This window comes from Urocampus carinirostris, chromosome 1 (genome assembly GCF_059441175.1).
Source record: "Urocampus carinirostris isolate Australia breed hairy pipefish chromosome 1, RoL_Ucar_1.0, whole genome shotgun sequence".
In the NCBI taxonomy this organism is placed as follows: domain Eukaryota; kingdom Metazoa; phylum Chordata; class Actinopteri; order Syngnathiformes; family Syngnathidae; genus Urocampus; species Urocampus carinirostris.
In genome coordinates this window covers 69,318,444-69,336,175 of record NC_142349.1, presented here as the reverse complement: position 1 = coordinate 69,336,175, position 17,732 = coordinate 69,318,444, and positions in this window count along the sequence as shown.

Below are 17,732 nucleotides of genomic sequence, written 5' to 3'. Positions count from 1 at the left end.
GATCACCAGTAGACCAGCATTTTCAGAGCGAAGGCTCCGGACCGGAACATGAAAGACATTAGGGAGCAAGTCCATGCATGATTTTGTGTAATACCTACAGAACCTTAAAATCACATCTTTAGTTAACAGGGAGCCAATGCAGGTTAGCTAAAATCGGGGTCATGTGATCAAACTTTCTCGTCTTAGTTAAAAGCCTCACTGCAGCATTTTATACCAGCTGATGGCTCTTGAAATTTTGGATTTCGGGAGACCAGAGAGTAGTGCATTACAGTAACCAAGATGGGAGGTAACAAACGCATGAATTATAATCTCCGCATCCGACTAAGACAGCATGGGGCGAATTTTAGCTTCATGTTGCGAAGATGGAATAAAGCTGTTCTCGTAATATTCTTAATGTGTGTTTTATAACTGTTAGTATCCTATTTTATGTTAAACCAAAATCATGTGTGTGAAAATATGTATATATATAAAACACAGTGCAGCACGGCGGCGCAGTGGTTAGCGCTTGTGCGGCACAGTTCAAGTCATGGTAACCTCCTGTATGGGTTCAAATCCAGCTCCAGACTTCCTGTGCGGAGTTTGTATGTTCTCCCTGTGCTTGCGTGGGTTTTCTCCGGGCACTCCGGTTTCCTCCCACATTCCAAAAACATGCATTTCAGGTGGATTGGCCGGTCCCAATTGTCCCTAGGTGTGAATGAGCGAGTGAGTTGTCTGTCCCTGTGTGCCCTACGATTGGCTGGCAACCAGTTCAGGGTGTCCCCTGCCCACTGCCCGATGATTGCTGGGATGGGCTCCAGCACCCCCGCGACCCTACTGAGGATAAGTGGTGCAGCTAATGAGATGAGATGAGATTAAATAAAACACAGTGGCGAGCGGTGGAATTACAACTACGACTTCAGTAAAAAAAATTAAAAAAAATAAACTAGAACTTGAGTTCCATACCAAATTAGTGATGTGCCGTACACAAAGCTCTTGGAAGTGAAATTTGTCTTTTGTCTTTTGTCACAAAATCTAAGGTTGAAAAAAAAAGTGTATAAACATAACTGATGTGTGGATATATGTATATTTTAAAAGGCTTACTTCTAGGCTTCTCCTGCTTGTGCTATGCTTGTTCGCTTTTGTTGTTGTCCAACTTTTTGCTATCAAATCGACACAACCGTATTAGTTCTTTTGTATTACTGTTGGTGCTAAAATTTTGGTCAAATACCAATCTCTAGCCATCGAGGCAGTCACTGTTTGCCAATCTGGTGATTTGCTCAGCGCCCGCTAGCATCCGTTCAGACGTCAACTTGAATCCTGATTGGCTAAGCCACAGGTGTCAAACAGGCGGCCCGCGGGACAGATCAGGCCCGCTAAGGGGTTGAATCTGGCCCGCCAGACAACACTCAGAAAAGCGCAAGAGAAAAACAAGCTGCAAGTTGAAATATGTTCACCTGTTGCAAAAGCCAGGAGCCTCTCACAAAGACACTGTATTTCTTCTCTCTCTCTCTCTCTCTCTCTCTCTCTCTCTCTCTCTCTCTCTCTCTCTCTCTCTCTCTCTATATCTGTCTCTCTCTCTCTCTCTCTCTTTCTCTCTCTTTTCCACCCCTATTCTCCCACTTTCTGTCTCTGTATCTTTCACTATCAGTGTCTCTCTTTTCGTCTTCATTTGTTGCTCTTTGTTTCTTTCTCTCTCTTTTGCTCTAACTTCCTTCTTTCCCTTTTCTCTCTTTTCTCTTTCTCTCTTCCTACTCTTCGTGATTTCTTTTCTCTTTTCTCTCCTTCTCTCTTTCTATTTCTCTTTGAATGTCTTTCTTCCTCTCCCTTTCTTTTTCCTCTCTCTCACAACTTTTTCTCTTTTGTTTCTCCCGCTCTCTGCCGCTCTCTCTTTTTCTTTCTTTGTCCTGCCCTCTCTCCTTTCCCACCCTCTTTCTCTTATTTCTTTATCTCTCTTTTTCTTTCTATTTAATCTACTAGTCCGGCCCCCGACAGAATGTTTGTTCTATCGTGTGGCCCCCGAGTTAAAATGAGTTTGACACCCCTGGGCTAAATAAACTGCTCTCTCCAACACTGATTCTATGAGCCAGAGCCTGCAACTGTCATTCTGAAGTCTTAAGGGTAGATTTCTGAGCCTAACAACAAGTAATGGCTGAAATATGATTGGTTGAATTCTTAAATATGAAAGCACACATCTGGAAGCAGTTCAAATCCAGCTCTGCCTTACTGTGCGGAGTTTGTATGTTCTCCCCGTGCTTGCGTGGGTTTCCTCCGGGCACTCCGGTTTCCTCCCACGTTCCAAAAACATACATTTCAGGTGAATTGGCCGGTCCAAATTGTCCCTAGGTGTGACTGAGCGAGTGAGTTGTCTGTCCCTGTGTGCCCTGCATTTGGCTGGCAACCAGTTCAGGATGTCCCCTGCCCACTGCCCGATGATTGCTGGGATGGGCTCCAGCACCCCCGCGACCCTACTGAGGATAAGCGGTGCAGCTGATGAGATGAGACATCTGGACGCAGAACAACCAGAGAGAAGCAATCCATCCATTATCTGCACCGCTTATCCTCAGTAGGGTCGCGGGGGTGCTGGAGCCTATCCCAGCTATCTTTGGGCAGTGAGAAGGGACACCCTGAACTGGTTTCCAGCCAGTCGCAGGGCACACAGGGACAGACAACTCAGTCGCTCACTCACATCTAAGGACAATTTGGACCGGCCAATTAACCTGACATGCATGTTTTTGGAATGTGGGAGGAAACCGGAGTGCCCGGAGGAAACCCACGCAAGCACGGGGAGAACATGCAATCTCCACATAGGAGGTTCGATCTCATGACCTTTGAACTGTGCCACACACGGGCTAACCACTGCGCCACCGTGCTGCCCAGCTGACAAACAATTTGGATTATTTAATATGTATTGAGGGCAGCACAGTTCTGAGGTCGTGGGAACCTCCTGCGTGGGTTCAAATCCAGCTACCGGCCTTACTGTGCGGAGTTTGTATGTTCTCCCCGTGCTTGCATGGGTTTCCCGCGGGCACTCCGGTTTCCTCCCACATTCCAAAGACATGCATTTCAGGTGAATTGGCCGGTCCAAATTGTCCCTAGGTGTGACTGAGCGAGGGAGTTGTCTGTCCCCGTGTGCCCTGTGATTGGCTGGCAACCAGTTCAGGGTGTCCCCTGCCCACTGCCCAAAGATTGCTGGGATGGGCTTCAGCACCCCCGCGACCATACTGAGGATAAGCGGCGCAGCTAATGAGACGAGATGAGAATATGTATTGATAGTGAGAAAATCTAACATGGACATAATCTATTTTTTGAAGCAAAGGCACCAAGAAACTAAATGTCTCATCATCATTCTGACAACTTTTGTAATGGCCAACATTAAGTTTGGCCACATATGAATTCCATGATTGGCAAATAACAGAGGTGGGTCCTCAATTATTTTCGAATTTCCTTCACTCTGCAATTGTCAGAAGTCACTCTCATTTTCTTGCCAACTTCGGCCAAAAACTGTCAAACTGTCCATGCCTTTATCATGCTATATTACAATTTGGATAGATTGAGAAATTAAATTGTGAGAGACGTAACTAGAGTAGTAGTGGAACTGAGAAAGCATGTGGATAAGAGAGTACTCGGTTGGTTTGGACACATGGAGAGGATGTTTGAGGAACGAATGTTGAAGAGGATCTACAGAGCAGAAGGAAATGGAAGGAGACCACGAGGAAGGCCGCAATTGACGTGGACGGATGGTGTTATGAGTGCACTGCAGGAAAGAGGTCTAAATCTAGTGGAAGCTAGAGCTCTTGTTGGTGATAGGAATGAGTGGAGAGGTGTTGTAAAAGGATAGTGGGATGTTTGGATGTCTTCTAAGGGATGGGCGGGGCACCTGTATGATGCCGCAGGGGTAAACCAGCAAAAGCTGTCGGGCCTTGTTGTTGAACAAGAGTGTGTTGTGTCACCCTGACCCGAGTGACATGGCCGCTTTCTTGTGTCTCGTTTCATCTGGAGGGACCATGACCAACTTAGCTCCCGAGGTGCCTAACTTGTTTGGGTTTTTGGGTTCTTGGGTTGGCCATGGTCCAAAGATTTTTGTGGTTTTTGCTATTTTTTCCCTTTTTTATTTTCTTTGTTATTGTATGTGTTTGTCTTGCTGTCGGTCACCCCTCTTGAGGGATATGACCAGGGTAGATAGATAGATAGATAGCTAGTAGTAGGCTATCTTGAGAGCTTGGCAGAGACACTCCATATCAATTTTGGCTTAAAACCACTCAACGATCTTCTCCATTTCAGGGTACTGTTTATGTTTTGATCCCTGTTCGCACGTTTGGCCTTAGGTGCAATTTCCAGTGATAGATAGATAGATAGATAGATAGATAGATAGATAGATAGATAGATAGATAGATAGATAGATAGATAGATAGATAGATAGATAGATAGATAGATAGATAGATAGATAGATAGATAGATAGATAGATAGATAGATAGATAGATAGATAGATAGATAGATAGATAGATAGATAGATAGATAGATAGATAGATAGTATCATACACTCATCACCGAAATGTGCTACCATCATTTCTGTCCCACTTACTCTATCCACGTACGACTTCCGTACCCTCCATCCAGCGACTGACTATTTTAGAGACCCTAAAAGTTGTTCTTTATTTATTTGTTCATTTTTGCACCATTACATTACTCTCCTCTTTTATTTAGGAGCCCTATTGATTTTGTGATGTCAAAGACAGGATGTAATGGATCAGCAGCCATTATGCACTCAATACACTTAATGTAAAGTAATTCATCACTAAAAAGACCTTCGAGTGTTCAAGAGTGGCTTATAGGTGATGCAACGGATGTTGAATCTCTTTAACGCGATTGAGTGGTAAAGAAAATAAACAAGCAGTAAGATTCATTTTCACAATTCGGATTTTGGGATTACATTTTAGTAATATGTTGGAAACAGTGTTGGGTGTGATACTGAAATAAAGTTATTAGTTAAAGGTATTAGGTACTTCCTTTAAAATGTAGTTTCTTTACCCCCCAGATTGCTGACACCAAGAAGTTGTCACAAGCCAGAAACGGAGACAGGACCCAATAGCGTTCGTTTAACTCAGTTTTATTGAAAAAAGAGAGCAGTGTTTGCTTCCACGATCCGATGATCGTCGACACGGTAGCTGATGGCAGGAACGCGGCAGGAAAGCTGGTCGGTAGCCGGGACAGGGGAGCAAGGGCGGTAATCGAATCCAGAAAAATGGTCGGCAACAAGTACCAGGCAGGCAACAGGGCTAAACAGGTCGATGGCCGGGACGGAAGAGCAGGGCAGAGACAGATCCAGAAACAGGTCGGCAACAGGGAACAGGCAGGAGAAAACAGAGAAGGAGATTGTCGGAGGGTACGGTGCTTGCCTAGCAAAAGCGTAGGTTTGCAGACGGTCTGACCGCTTCCTCTTGGAAGCCGGGGGTTTAAAAAGAGTCCAAGAACCAATCAGCGCTCAGGGCTGTTGGCGCCAACGGGGCATTCGCAGGTGCGCCGAATCAGCAATCATGACAAAAGTATTGTGTTGCTCTGAAAGTAACTATAGTAATTCCAAATTACCGTATATACTGGAATAATCTTAAAATAGCCAAATATAAAGACATAGAAGAAAACATTTACACCAACCTGTGGAAGCAATGAACCCTTTATACCACAGGTGTCAAACAGGCGGCCCGCGGGCCAGATCAGGCCCGCTAAGGGATTGGATCCGGCCCGCGAGACCACACTTAGAGAAGTGCAAGAGAAAAACAAGCTGCAGGTTGAAATATGTCAACTTGATGTTGCCAAAGCCAGGTGCCTCGAACAAATGCTGTACTTATATTTCATTTTTTCTCTTTTTCTCTCTCTTTCACTCTCTCTCTCTCTTTTTCTCAATCTTTGTTCCTCTTGGTCTTTTTCTGTCTTTTTACCTTCTTTTGCTCTCTTCCTTTTTTTCCTTTTCTCCCTTTCTCTCTCTCTTTTCCATTTTCCTTCTCTCTTTCTTCCCTTCTCCTTTCTCTCCTTCTCGTTTTTGCTCTATTTCTCTTTTTATCTCTTGTTTTTTGTGCTTTTTCTCTCCCTCTCTCTCTCTCTCCCTCTTGCTTTTTTCCCTCTATCTCCCTTTCTCTCTTTCTTTGTCCTACCTTCTCTACTTCTCTCTCTCTCTTTCTCTTATTTCCTTATCTTTTCTTCTTTCTCTCTAATCTACCCTTCCGGCCCCCGAGACATTGTTTGTTCCAACGTGTGGCCCCCAAGTTCAAATGAGTTTGACACCCCTGCTTTATACTACTCGGCTTGTATAATCTTGATAGCTTGCAAACAAACACTTAACCGAAACACTCCATATCTATTTTGTCACTCGTAAATCTCCTTCACCATTCTTGGGTACTGTCCCACACATCTTGTTTTTTTTTCCCCCGGGCATTCTGTATTGCAAACAAAATTTAAAATAAAAAGACCAAAATTCAACATACTTTTACCGTAAATTCTGTGTTCACTTTTGCTCTATTGATAATCCTTTAGTCTGTTTTTCCTGGAGAAGCCCTTCCCCCCTCTTACACACAACAGACACTGCTAAATTCGCTACACACAATCAAATATGCACTGTCAAGACCAGAACGGAGACGGGACCCACTTGCGTTGCATTTCAAGTTTTATTGGAATAAAGAGAAACGGTTGCGCCCATGATCCGGTGATTGCTGTACGCGGGAAGCAGGTCGCTCTGATACCCGGATTGTTCTCCGAACGCGGAAATGGATCTTCGGCGAGCGATGGCGGTGTCGGGGACGGAAAACGGGTCAGATAGGAGAACAAAAATGTGGTCGGGATCGGAAGCGAGTCATAAGCCAGAACATGAGCGAAGACGTGCTCGGGGTCAAAAAGAGGTCAAAAGCCGAGACGGGAGCGTAGACGTGGTCACGATTAAAAATGAGTCGAAGCCGGGGGACAGACGGGAGCAAAAAACGGGACAGGTGGGAGTCAGGGTCGGAGAAGGCTTGCCTAGCGTTAACTGAGGTTCCCAGACGCACTAACAAAAAGGGACAGACAGGACTGGGTACAAATACTGATCGGGAAAGTTAACCTTGATATCGTCAGTCTTTGCTCTTCCGAGCAATAAACTTCCTTGCTCTAATCTTGAGAGTCCATTTCGGTGCCGGTTATTTACGTCACATGCACACAGAAGTTGCATATTTCAAAATAAAAGTTCTTATTTAGGCACCCGTATAAGTATACAAATTATCTAAATAAATCAACATTAATGTTCCCCAATGACACTTTCACACTTTTATTGATGTCCACTATGTTTTGTGTACTGTTACCCAATGCTAAATCTATTGCACCCTGGTCGTCCTGGAAAGCGGAATACCAATAGTTATGCTTAGGTTTTGAGTTTTTCCCGGCCTGCATGTTGGTTTAAGATCAGGGGATGGTGTCATTGTAATCCTGTGCAGTCTTTTGAGCCATCTTGTGATTAAGGGCTAAACAAATAAATGTGACTTGACACAAAACATTGATGTAAACGTTTGCAACCGTTACAATGGAAGTAAATCATTATAATCAGTGTTCCCTCTAAGGTGCGCGCGTCCGCAATTGCGCACTGCTCGCACATTCTCAGCGCACAAGAAAATCTAGCCGGCGCACAAAAATCAGGGCTCAAAATTACTAATTAAGAAGCGACTTAAGTCAAAGTTACAGTGCATGAAGGTAAAAATACACGGGCTCCCCCAACGTTGTGTCCTAAATGCGGTATTTTGAAGTCGAGTCCAAGTAGAACGAAGTTGAGTAAAGTTAGTAGAGTTTTTCGAGAACCGGCTTCTTTGGCTCAGCTCACTAAAAAGAACCGGCTCTTTCGGGTCCTAAACGGCTCTTCAGGTTGTTTTTGCTTCTTTAATCCCAACATGACCAAATATTATGTAAAATTATGGACAACATGACTTAAAGGAATGGGGGAATAGAACAAAAAAAGAAAAAAAACCAAAATGAAAAAGTAGTGAAAAACTGAGAAAAAAAGAAATAAAAGGAAGAAAAAAAAGGAGGAGGACAAATTTAGAAAAAAGCCAGAAAAAAAGAAAAGACAGAAATGTAGGAAAAAAGTAAATAGAGAACAAAAAGAAAAAAGGAACAGCTCGGAAAAAATAAACACAATGAGATTTTTTTAAAGTAATAAAAAAAGTAGAAAAAAAGGAAAAAGAAGAAAAGTTTGTGTTGCATTCAAATAATTTCCAATGATATCAAGTGAATCTTGTTGCCAACATTGTACTTCCACTAAAAAATGTGATTAAGTACACTTGTGTATGTTACAACCGACTAAATAAGCCCCCAAAATGTGAATATTATGCGACAAAATATATCAGGAAATAAAAAGAAATGGATATCTTGTGAAAGATGTAAGAATAAACGACGTTTGTAGGCCATACAACCTTTGCAATAGTACACGAATCAATTCATTCAAAAGAGAAAAATTATTTTGCATTGCCGGAAACTCAGCAAAATGTCAAGTTTTGAACATGCTTGATAATTAATCCTCTTGCCACACTTGGGATTATGGTTGCTCACTGTTGTTTCAAGTGTTGCTCACCGACTTTGTGTGAACGCTCAGACCCGTAAGGAAAATTACAGGGAACATTGATTATAATTATATTTTTTTATTAATACACAATGAGCAACAAACCAGGAATAACAACCCCTTACTTATAAATAATTCCCGCATAAATTGAAAAGAACGGAAGCAAAAATACATTTCGTGGAATAATAATAATGCGAAATTACAAATCTATTACTGGGTTATGAATGTCTCTCATTCGAAAACCATTACCACTTATCAAAGCGGATGGGTTAATTGAGTGTATTATTCTGGTTATCAGTATACTGTGCAATCAGAAAACGTAGAGCCAATGAATAAGGGAAAAAAAGAAGCTCATACTAAAGGGCTCGTGATAAATGTTCCCTGTAATTTTCCTTACGGGTCTAAGCGTTCACCCAAAGTCGGTGAGCAACGCTTGAAACAACAGTGAGCAACGGCAATCCTAAGTGTGGCAACTAAGTCATTGTCAAACATGTCCAAAACTTGACATCACGTTGCATTTAGCTGAGTTTCCGGCAATGCAAAATTATTTTTCACTTTTGAATGAATTGACTCATGTATTATTGCAAAGGTTGTACGGCCTACAAACGTCGTTTGTTCTTACAACAATTCTTTCACAAGATTTCCATTTCTTTTTTTTTCCTGGTATCTTTTGTCGCATAATACTAACTTTTTGGGGGGCTTAATTAGTCGGTTGCACAATACACAACTGTATTTAATCACTATTTTTAGTGGAAGTACAATGTTGGCAACAGGATTGACTTGGTATAATTGGAAATGATTTGAATGCAACACAAACTTTTTCTTCTTTTTCCCTGTTTTCTATTTTTTTTATTCCTTTAAAAAAATATCATTGTGTTAGGGGGTAGAGCGCTCGTCTTGGGATCAAGAGATCGCAGTTCGAATCCCGGCTCCTCCGTGTTACATGTCGAAGTGTCCTTGGGGAAGACACTGAACCCCTAATACCCCCAATAAGCAGGTTAGCGCCTTACATGGCTGCACGGCCGCTATTGGGAAATGTGAAGCATACTGTAAAGCACTTTGGGAAGTCTTGACTCGAAAGGCGCTATATAAATGCAGATCATTTCATTTCATTTCATTTATTTTTTCTTAGCTGTTACTTTTTCCCTTTGTTTCTGTCTTTTCTTTTTTTCCTGGCTTTTTTTCTGAATTTTTCCTTCTTTTTTCTCTTCCTTTTGTTTCTTTTTTTCTCAGCTTTTCACTCCTTTTTCATGTTGGTATTTTTTTCTTTTTTCTTCTATGGCCCCTTCCTTTAGGTCATTTTGTGCATCATTTTACATAATATTTGCTCATATAGGGATGAAAGAAGCAAAAACAACCCGAAGAGCCGTTTAGGACCCGAAAGAGCCGGTTCTTTTTAGTGAGCCGAGCCAAAGAAGCCGGTTCTCGAAAATCTCTACTGACTTTACTTCGTCCTACTTCGACCTTGACTTCAAAATACCGCATTTAGAACACAACGTCAGGGGAACCCTTGTATTTTGACCTTCATGCACCGTAACTTTGACTTAATTTGCTTCTTAATTAGCAATTTCGATCCCTGATTTTTGTGCGCTGGCTAGATTTTCTTGTGCGCTGAGAATATGCTCGTGATGGCATATGGGACATTTTATCATCTTTTACTGCATTCGAGCAACAATGCATTAAATACACCGGCACATTTATCTCACTCAATTACATAGTTCAAAATGTTACTCCTCGCACAATGCTCACGTCCTGGTGTAGCGCAGCAAATAATCGGCATCATTTATTTGTGCTCGGAAAGGCACAAAATAAGCAATTTAGGGAGCGGGGTACGTTATCATAAATAAATGAATACATCGTTTCAGTTTTGTGCTTCCAAGCAGTCGGTTCAGCATTACCAGCGTTGATGAATGATGCTGACTGATGATGAAAGCTGCTGCAAAGCTGAGTTTTCAGCATTCGGAATATCTTCACTGTGACCAGATTGCTTGCTGATTTGCACATGTAAATTGTTTTGGTCGCAACAGTAGTTCAGTGAAAAATAACTCTGTGATAATTAATAGAAAGATCATGTTAAAATGAAGCTGATCTGAGAAGAAATTGCAAAAGTGGTTTTCCAGCTACACTGTGTTTTGTGTTTTGACGAGCTTTCTCCAGTTGAAATGTCGAGTCAACTTCGGATTATAAGCCGCGACTTTTTTACCAAGCTATCAACCCTGCGGCTTATGCGACGATGCGGTTGATTGATGCACTTTTTCTGACGGCCGCCATGAGCGCCCAATCGGTAAAGGTGAGAGTGATGCACGTGGAATATACAATAGCTTGCAAAAGTATTTGGCCCCCTTGAACTTTGTAACCTTTTGCCACGTTTCAGACTTCTCATCTCATCTCATTAGCCGTACCGCTTATCCTCATTAGGGTCGCGGGTGGGCTGGAGCCCATCCCAGCCATCTCCGGGCATTGGGCAGCGGACACCCTGAACTGGTTGCCGGCCAATCGCAGGGCACACAGGGACAGACAACTCATTCGCTCATTCACACCTAGGGACAATTTGGACCGGCCAATTCACCTGAAATGCATGTTTTTGGAACGTGGGAGGAAACCGGAGTGCCCGGAGGAAACCCACGCAAGCACGGGGAGAACATACAAACTCCGCACAGGAAGTCTGGAGCTGGATTTGAACCCACCACAGGTTCCCATGACATGAACTGTGCTGCACAAGCGCTAACCACTGCGCCGCCGTGCTGCCCCCATTTCAGACTTAAATACGGTAATTTAATAGCGCCACAGAGGCTACAGCAAAGAGTTTTTTGGAAAGGTATGTCAATTGTGGCTTACTGAAGAAATAGGTGGATCTTCAATATGTTTTCCCCCCAATAAGGACACAGGATCGCAGTCGTGCCATTGCAGCGAATCTATCGACTTGTATAAAAGTTATGGAGGTAAAAAGTTGTTGGAGAACTGAAGAAATCACATTCATTCATACACTGAGGGAAAAGTTCCCGACCCAATCGCGTCAACTCATCTGGAAGTCGGGTAACTGCATAAATCCCCCTCCATCCAAGATTAATATTTGCAATCCAAGCTGGGATTTGTCTGACATAATGCAACAAGAGTGCAACTTGAGGCAAAACAGCCTTGGAGTTGATGCACAGAAGCCAGAATGAGGAAGCTGACCATAAAAATTTGAAACGAGTTGATGAATGATTCAGAAGCGCACTCCCGATGAGTTAGCTGACGGTGGAAGTTGACGAAAATGACGAGAACCCGCTGCAACTTCCGCGTCGTCTCTTCGGTGTGCTCGTTTTAAACATTCATCGACAACAAAACGCAAAATTTTACAGACGCTGAGCAGCTTGCTTTTAATTGGAAAGTAAGGGCGGGCGGATGAGTCCAAATTCAGATTCAGATTCAGATATACAGTGGAACCTCGGTTCTCGTCCATAATCCGTTCCAGAACGCTGTCCGAAAACCGATTTGGTCGATCACGGAAAATCGTTTTTCCCATTAAAAGTAATGTAAAATCGTTTTAATCCGTTCCAACACCCTGAATGTTTACCATGACCGTAAACATGAAGCCAACCCAGGGTATTCGTACGTTCGCGTTAGCGTAATCTTCCGTACGAAAGATTACGCTAACATGAACGTGTAAAAATAAAAAAATCAGGTTGTTTACAAGTCATTGAGCGGTTAAAGGATAAAGAAAAGAATTATGAATAGGATTTCTTACCTTTGTGGTGCTCAGCAGAAGCCATGCTGTATGTATAGCAAGATCGGAAACTAGCACACCTTCTTCATATTTTGCTATTATTTCTTTCTTAAATGCAATAGTTGTACGCACTACTCTTCTTTTTTCACCTGTAGCAACTTTGCTGCTTGCACCGACCTTTTTCCGAGGCATAATTAGGGGTTAAAACACTCCGTTCACCGATATTCAAAACAAAGGAAAAAGGAGTGCGCGCTCACGTGACAACAGTTCTTCACGAGGGGTGGGGGCAATCTACACCGGTACGCCGGTCAGCATCGCCCTTAGTGTACCGGCGTTCGAACTCCGATTTTTGGAACAAAAAGCGAAGCAAGAATTTCCCGAAATATTTGGTCGAGAACCGATTTGTTCGAACTGAGAGGCGTTCGAAAACCGAGGTTCCACTGTACTTTATTGTCATTCTTGTACACGTGTATACAGAACGAAATGTCGATACATCTGACCCGCACAGTTTCCTGGAATGTACAGATATAAATAAAATGTACTGAGTTAGAGTATTGAAGTAGTAATAATATACTAAATAATTATAGCTACGTATAGTATTATACAGTAGTGCAAAGAGTGCAAGAGGAGCAGCTAACCAGATGTGCAAAATGGGCAGTCAGGTATACAAGTCACTATACAATAACAATAACACTGGAGTACGATAGTGCAGAGGAGAACAGATGTGCAAAGGAGTGGCTAGGGATAAGAGAACTGCCAGTAGTGCAAAAAAAAAAAACAACAAACAAACAGATGTACGGATTAGCAGCTGTGTAGGCTTACTATGTGTGTGATTGACCATTTATCAGTCTAAAGGCCAGGGGGACAAAGCTGTTGCAGAACCTGGTGGTCCCTCCACCGCACACTACAGTACCTCTTCCCAGAGGCTAGCAGAGTGAACAGTCCATGATCGGGGTGAGAGAGGTCCCTAATGATGTTCTTGGCTCGGGATAGCAGCGCTTCTGGCCAATGTCCTGAATGGAGAGGAGAGAAGTCCCGATGATTTTCTCCACTGTCCTCATCACTCTCCTCACACTACCCCAGTCGGAGGCACTGCAGCCTCCACACCACACAGAGATACAGATATCAATATTATCGATACTTGGAAAGTATTTGAATTGATACGATTGTCCAGGGATCCTCCACTAATTTCCTCGAGCCATTTCTTTATGTAGATAACTCGTCCACTCTTTTAGGTTTATTAGTGTTTGAGGTTGTGACTCACAGGCACACTTTTAGCACATCTCCCTACCTGGCTTGCTGCTGCATCCCGCCTGCCAGGCAAAAGAGAAGGCATAACTATTGTTGGAATTAAACTATCAAAATGTACTGTTTACCAAGTTGTTCAAATTAGTTATCTGACTCCATGAATCAAACACGACCTACATTCATCCAACAATAATGTGCTCTTCTTGAGAGAAACATGACCAGGAAAGCCAACAATTGGGTTAGCATTTCAAACGTGAGCGGATGTGTGGTTTTCCTAACAGAAGAACTAAGTTAACTCAGGAGACGGCCGAAGAAGTGACGTTGGAGTGTGTGCAGGAAGCCTTCTTCTGAAGTCATTTAAGCTTTCTCTTATTGGCCCACGTCTCCCCGCAAGATGGCGTCTCGGCTCCTCCAATGGAAGTGCCAAGTTGTGGTTTGCGCCCAACGATCTCACATCACAGCACCTTGATGTCTCGTTTTCCCAAAACAGCGCCTGTCGTCCTGCGTCAGCAAATCCACGAGTCCTGTTGTCAAAAATCCCTGTACAAAATATTGTGCATTTCGAACAGCCTGCCCTGACATTGAACTAAAGCCCAGTCAGTGAATAGAACATTAAACTGAGTCAATCGTATAAAATCCTTTATAGTCAAATGTATAAAATCCTTTACTATGGACCCACCCTTACCAGAAGCTAAAAATGACATGGGCAAACTACAAAAAAACGACAATGCCATGTGAAATTCATACGGTAACACGGTATACTGCTGTGGCTGCACCGTGCATTTACATAAACACATGAAAAAAAACTCGCAGTAGAGGTGAGATCTCTCGCACGAGCCCAGTTGGGCTTAAAACATAAAGCAATACGTTAGGGTTTGGGTTCTCTCGCCGACATTTTAATTGTACACCCTGAAGTGTGATGAAGAGACGGCCAAAATCACCCGTCCTGCACCCGAGTCCACAGAAATAATATATTAAAATTCCAGTTTGGTTGTGGCTCGGTGCGTCAAATCAAGTTAACTGGTCGAGCTTGGCTCGGAGTTGACAACAACGAGCTGAGGCCAAAAATGTAAACATATTACTGGTTCTGAACAAAAATCTGTACATCCTTTGTCTCTATTGCAAGAGAGCCAATGAGAATCAATCCATGTTTTATTTGCGTTACTGACTTTAGAAAAGATTGTGCAATGCAAGGTATATTAGATGTCCGAGCAACTTTGTTAGAATGTATTCGCATTTTTGTTACCCTGCAGCTTTTTTTAAGTTTGTCTCGCTGGACTTTTTTTTGTTTTTTTGTTCAGTTGTTATCGAAATATTTACATTTATTTTTATACTGTTAGAGTTAGCATTGTGGTTATTTAATCATAGTGTTTGAAATAACGTCTGCCCAGACGCCCGGGGCATGCATCTTTTACGTCGAGCTTACAACTTACACAACGATGTCTGCCCGGGTGGCCGACAACTTTTTCTAGAATTTTTTTTTTTTTTTTTCAAATCAAACGTTTGGTTTATTCCGATTTCGAAATCTTCGTTCCGTTTGTAAATTTCTGAATTTCGGTTCGTTTAGCAATTTGCATACTCGGCAGCCGATCAAAAGCCCGCGTCGAATAACTTAGTGCTTCCGGACTTTCCCGAGCGTTATAAGGTCGTGCATTTGCATATCATTTTCCAAAGTAGACGCACAGAGAACAAAAGAAAAATGGATAAGTGGTTAGGAATCAAGCCAAAACCTCACCCCCAGAAAAAAGATTCAAAAGAAGCTAACAAAATGTATGACGCTACAAAACGTAAACGTACATTAAAAGCATCGTGGAAATAGGAGTTCATGTGGCTTGTAGCCGACGACGCAACGCAAACATTGCATGAATGAAGATAACTAAACACAGGTACATACTGATGGCAGATGAAAAACAGCGATGTCATATACATGCACTGAATGTTAAAAATAGATTCATAATAAACTTAAATTTTAAGTGTTGTTCTGTTATATATTCTGATTATCAATCCTTAATACTTTGCAAAAATTGTTTTTTTTTTTGCGATTAGTCATCTTATTTTGTTTCAAGTTGGGAAAAATGGGGTAGGCAACTATTCAGAGTTGTCTGCCCTGGTGTCTGGTAACTTTTTGTCATGAGTTTGAGACACTGTTAATAACAATGGAAAAATGATTAGTGCCTAAAATATTTGAGTTGTAGTTAAAGAAGGGGAGAGTCAATTATTTAACTATCTTTCACAATCACCTGGATCTGGAACACCTGTGCTCAGGATTTGACGCCAACAGCCAGGACAGCTGATTGGCGCACCCTGTCCATTCAAATCCTTAGCTTCCGGAAACAAGCTGTCTGATTGTACTATACTACCTGTTGCCATCTGCTCAGAAAGCCCGTACCTCCGACTCTTTGCCTGCCCCCTGTTTTTCTACTTGATCTCCGTTGCCGACCCGTTTCCGAATTTGCCTACGACCTGCCCTGCCCGTCTGATTCCTGACCACATTTCCGAACACTACGACGCCCTTCTTCTCCAGCCCCGACCAACAACACGACGATTCCGCCTGTCCGCGACCATTCCCGCTAAGCCTTCGCCCGCCTGTCAAGCTTCGTCAATCCGTCAAACAACGGATCGAAGAATCACGCCTTGTCATTCCTTCCTTCCAATAAAAACCAAGAAACGAGAACAAGTCTCCATGTACAAAGTATCTATATTGGATCGGTTTCGCTCTATACTACCCAGTATTTACTTGGATCAGCTGGACACTAAAATGTCAAGTATCTCCCCCTTTATTAGACCACCACGGTGTGTCTGGTGCCTAAGTGGAGCTCCACCTGCAGAGGTAAAAGAGCCAAACGACGGCACGCGCCGTATAGCTCAGCGGGTACGGCAACAAACCTTATTCCTCTCTTGTCCTCTCAATGAACATTAACTGAAATAGAAACCCCGAATGAAGCACTCTTTTGTTGTAATTGCTTCCTCGACTGACATCCCTCCGCAATCGTGGATACAAAATGGTTTAATGAAGTTCACTCAATTGCCTCTTGTAAAACCACTGAAATCGACCTGAGAGGGTGCACTTGGAGACCGCCATTGTTTTCTATTTAAAATATATACTTTTTCCTCCGATGCACCACATTCCAAAAAGGTTAACTATTGAAATAGAAGTACCTATACAGTGCATTTTCTATGACCTTTTTAACGTGTGGGAATGTCTCCCAGTGAAATGAATGTTCAATTACAGTGATTTCTAGGAAATTATATGACAGACTTGAAAATAGCTCTTATATTTGCGAAACTGTCTGTGGGAGCATATATGAGTAGGATACAAAAAGTGATATAGATATATATACATTACATGCATATGTACCGTAAATTCCGGACGATAGAGCGCACCTGATTATAAGCCACACCCACCACATTTTAAGAGGAAAACCGATTTTTTACATACACAAGCCGCACCTGTATATAAGCCGCATGCGCCCACATTTAAACATGTAACACAAACACAAAATTAACCCAAACCCGACTTCAAGTCCCGCGATTGATACTAAATGTCCTTCATTAAAGTCCACAGTCCAAAAATCACAGCCGGCAAAATGAACGGAAAATGATACCGGTACTTAAGGTTTGATGCAGACCTGCAGAGTCCGGGTCCCGTTGAAAGTAATCCAAGGAAAAAAGTGTATATTTCCAAAAGTAAGGGTGGAAAAAATATATCAGTTGAACACATTTACTCACGCAACTCCTTTTCCTTTAACTAACTTTTTATCCCCTCTTCTTTCCTTGTCTGTCCCTCACCTTTAGCGGTCCCCACTTAAACTCGGCACCCCGCGTTTGTTCCGCCCCTTATTTTTCGTTCATCCGTGCAAAACATATTACTTTAACTTGATTATTTTCGATTACTTTTGGATTACTCCAATACCAAATATGCCAATAAAAGACAAAAAAACTAGATATGAATAAAATGACTAAATTTTGTGCTGGCTTGGGGAGTAATCAAGTTAAAGTAACCCTACGCAACCCTGACTGTACAACAGATTTCAGCAGTAATTTCAATAAAACAAAAGTTATTATTACACCCGTTACATGTATACAAATTGGTAGGAAAGAAAAAAAATCGAAATTGATATGCTGAACAGGTGAGAGAGTCTTAAAAAGGTGGCCAGATATACTCATTTACTGCCACCAAAATATGAAGCTCACTTGGGTGTCACATTTGTGGTGGCTTGGGA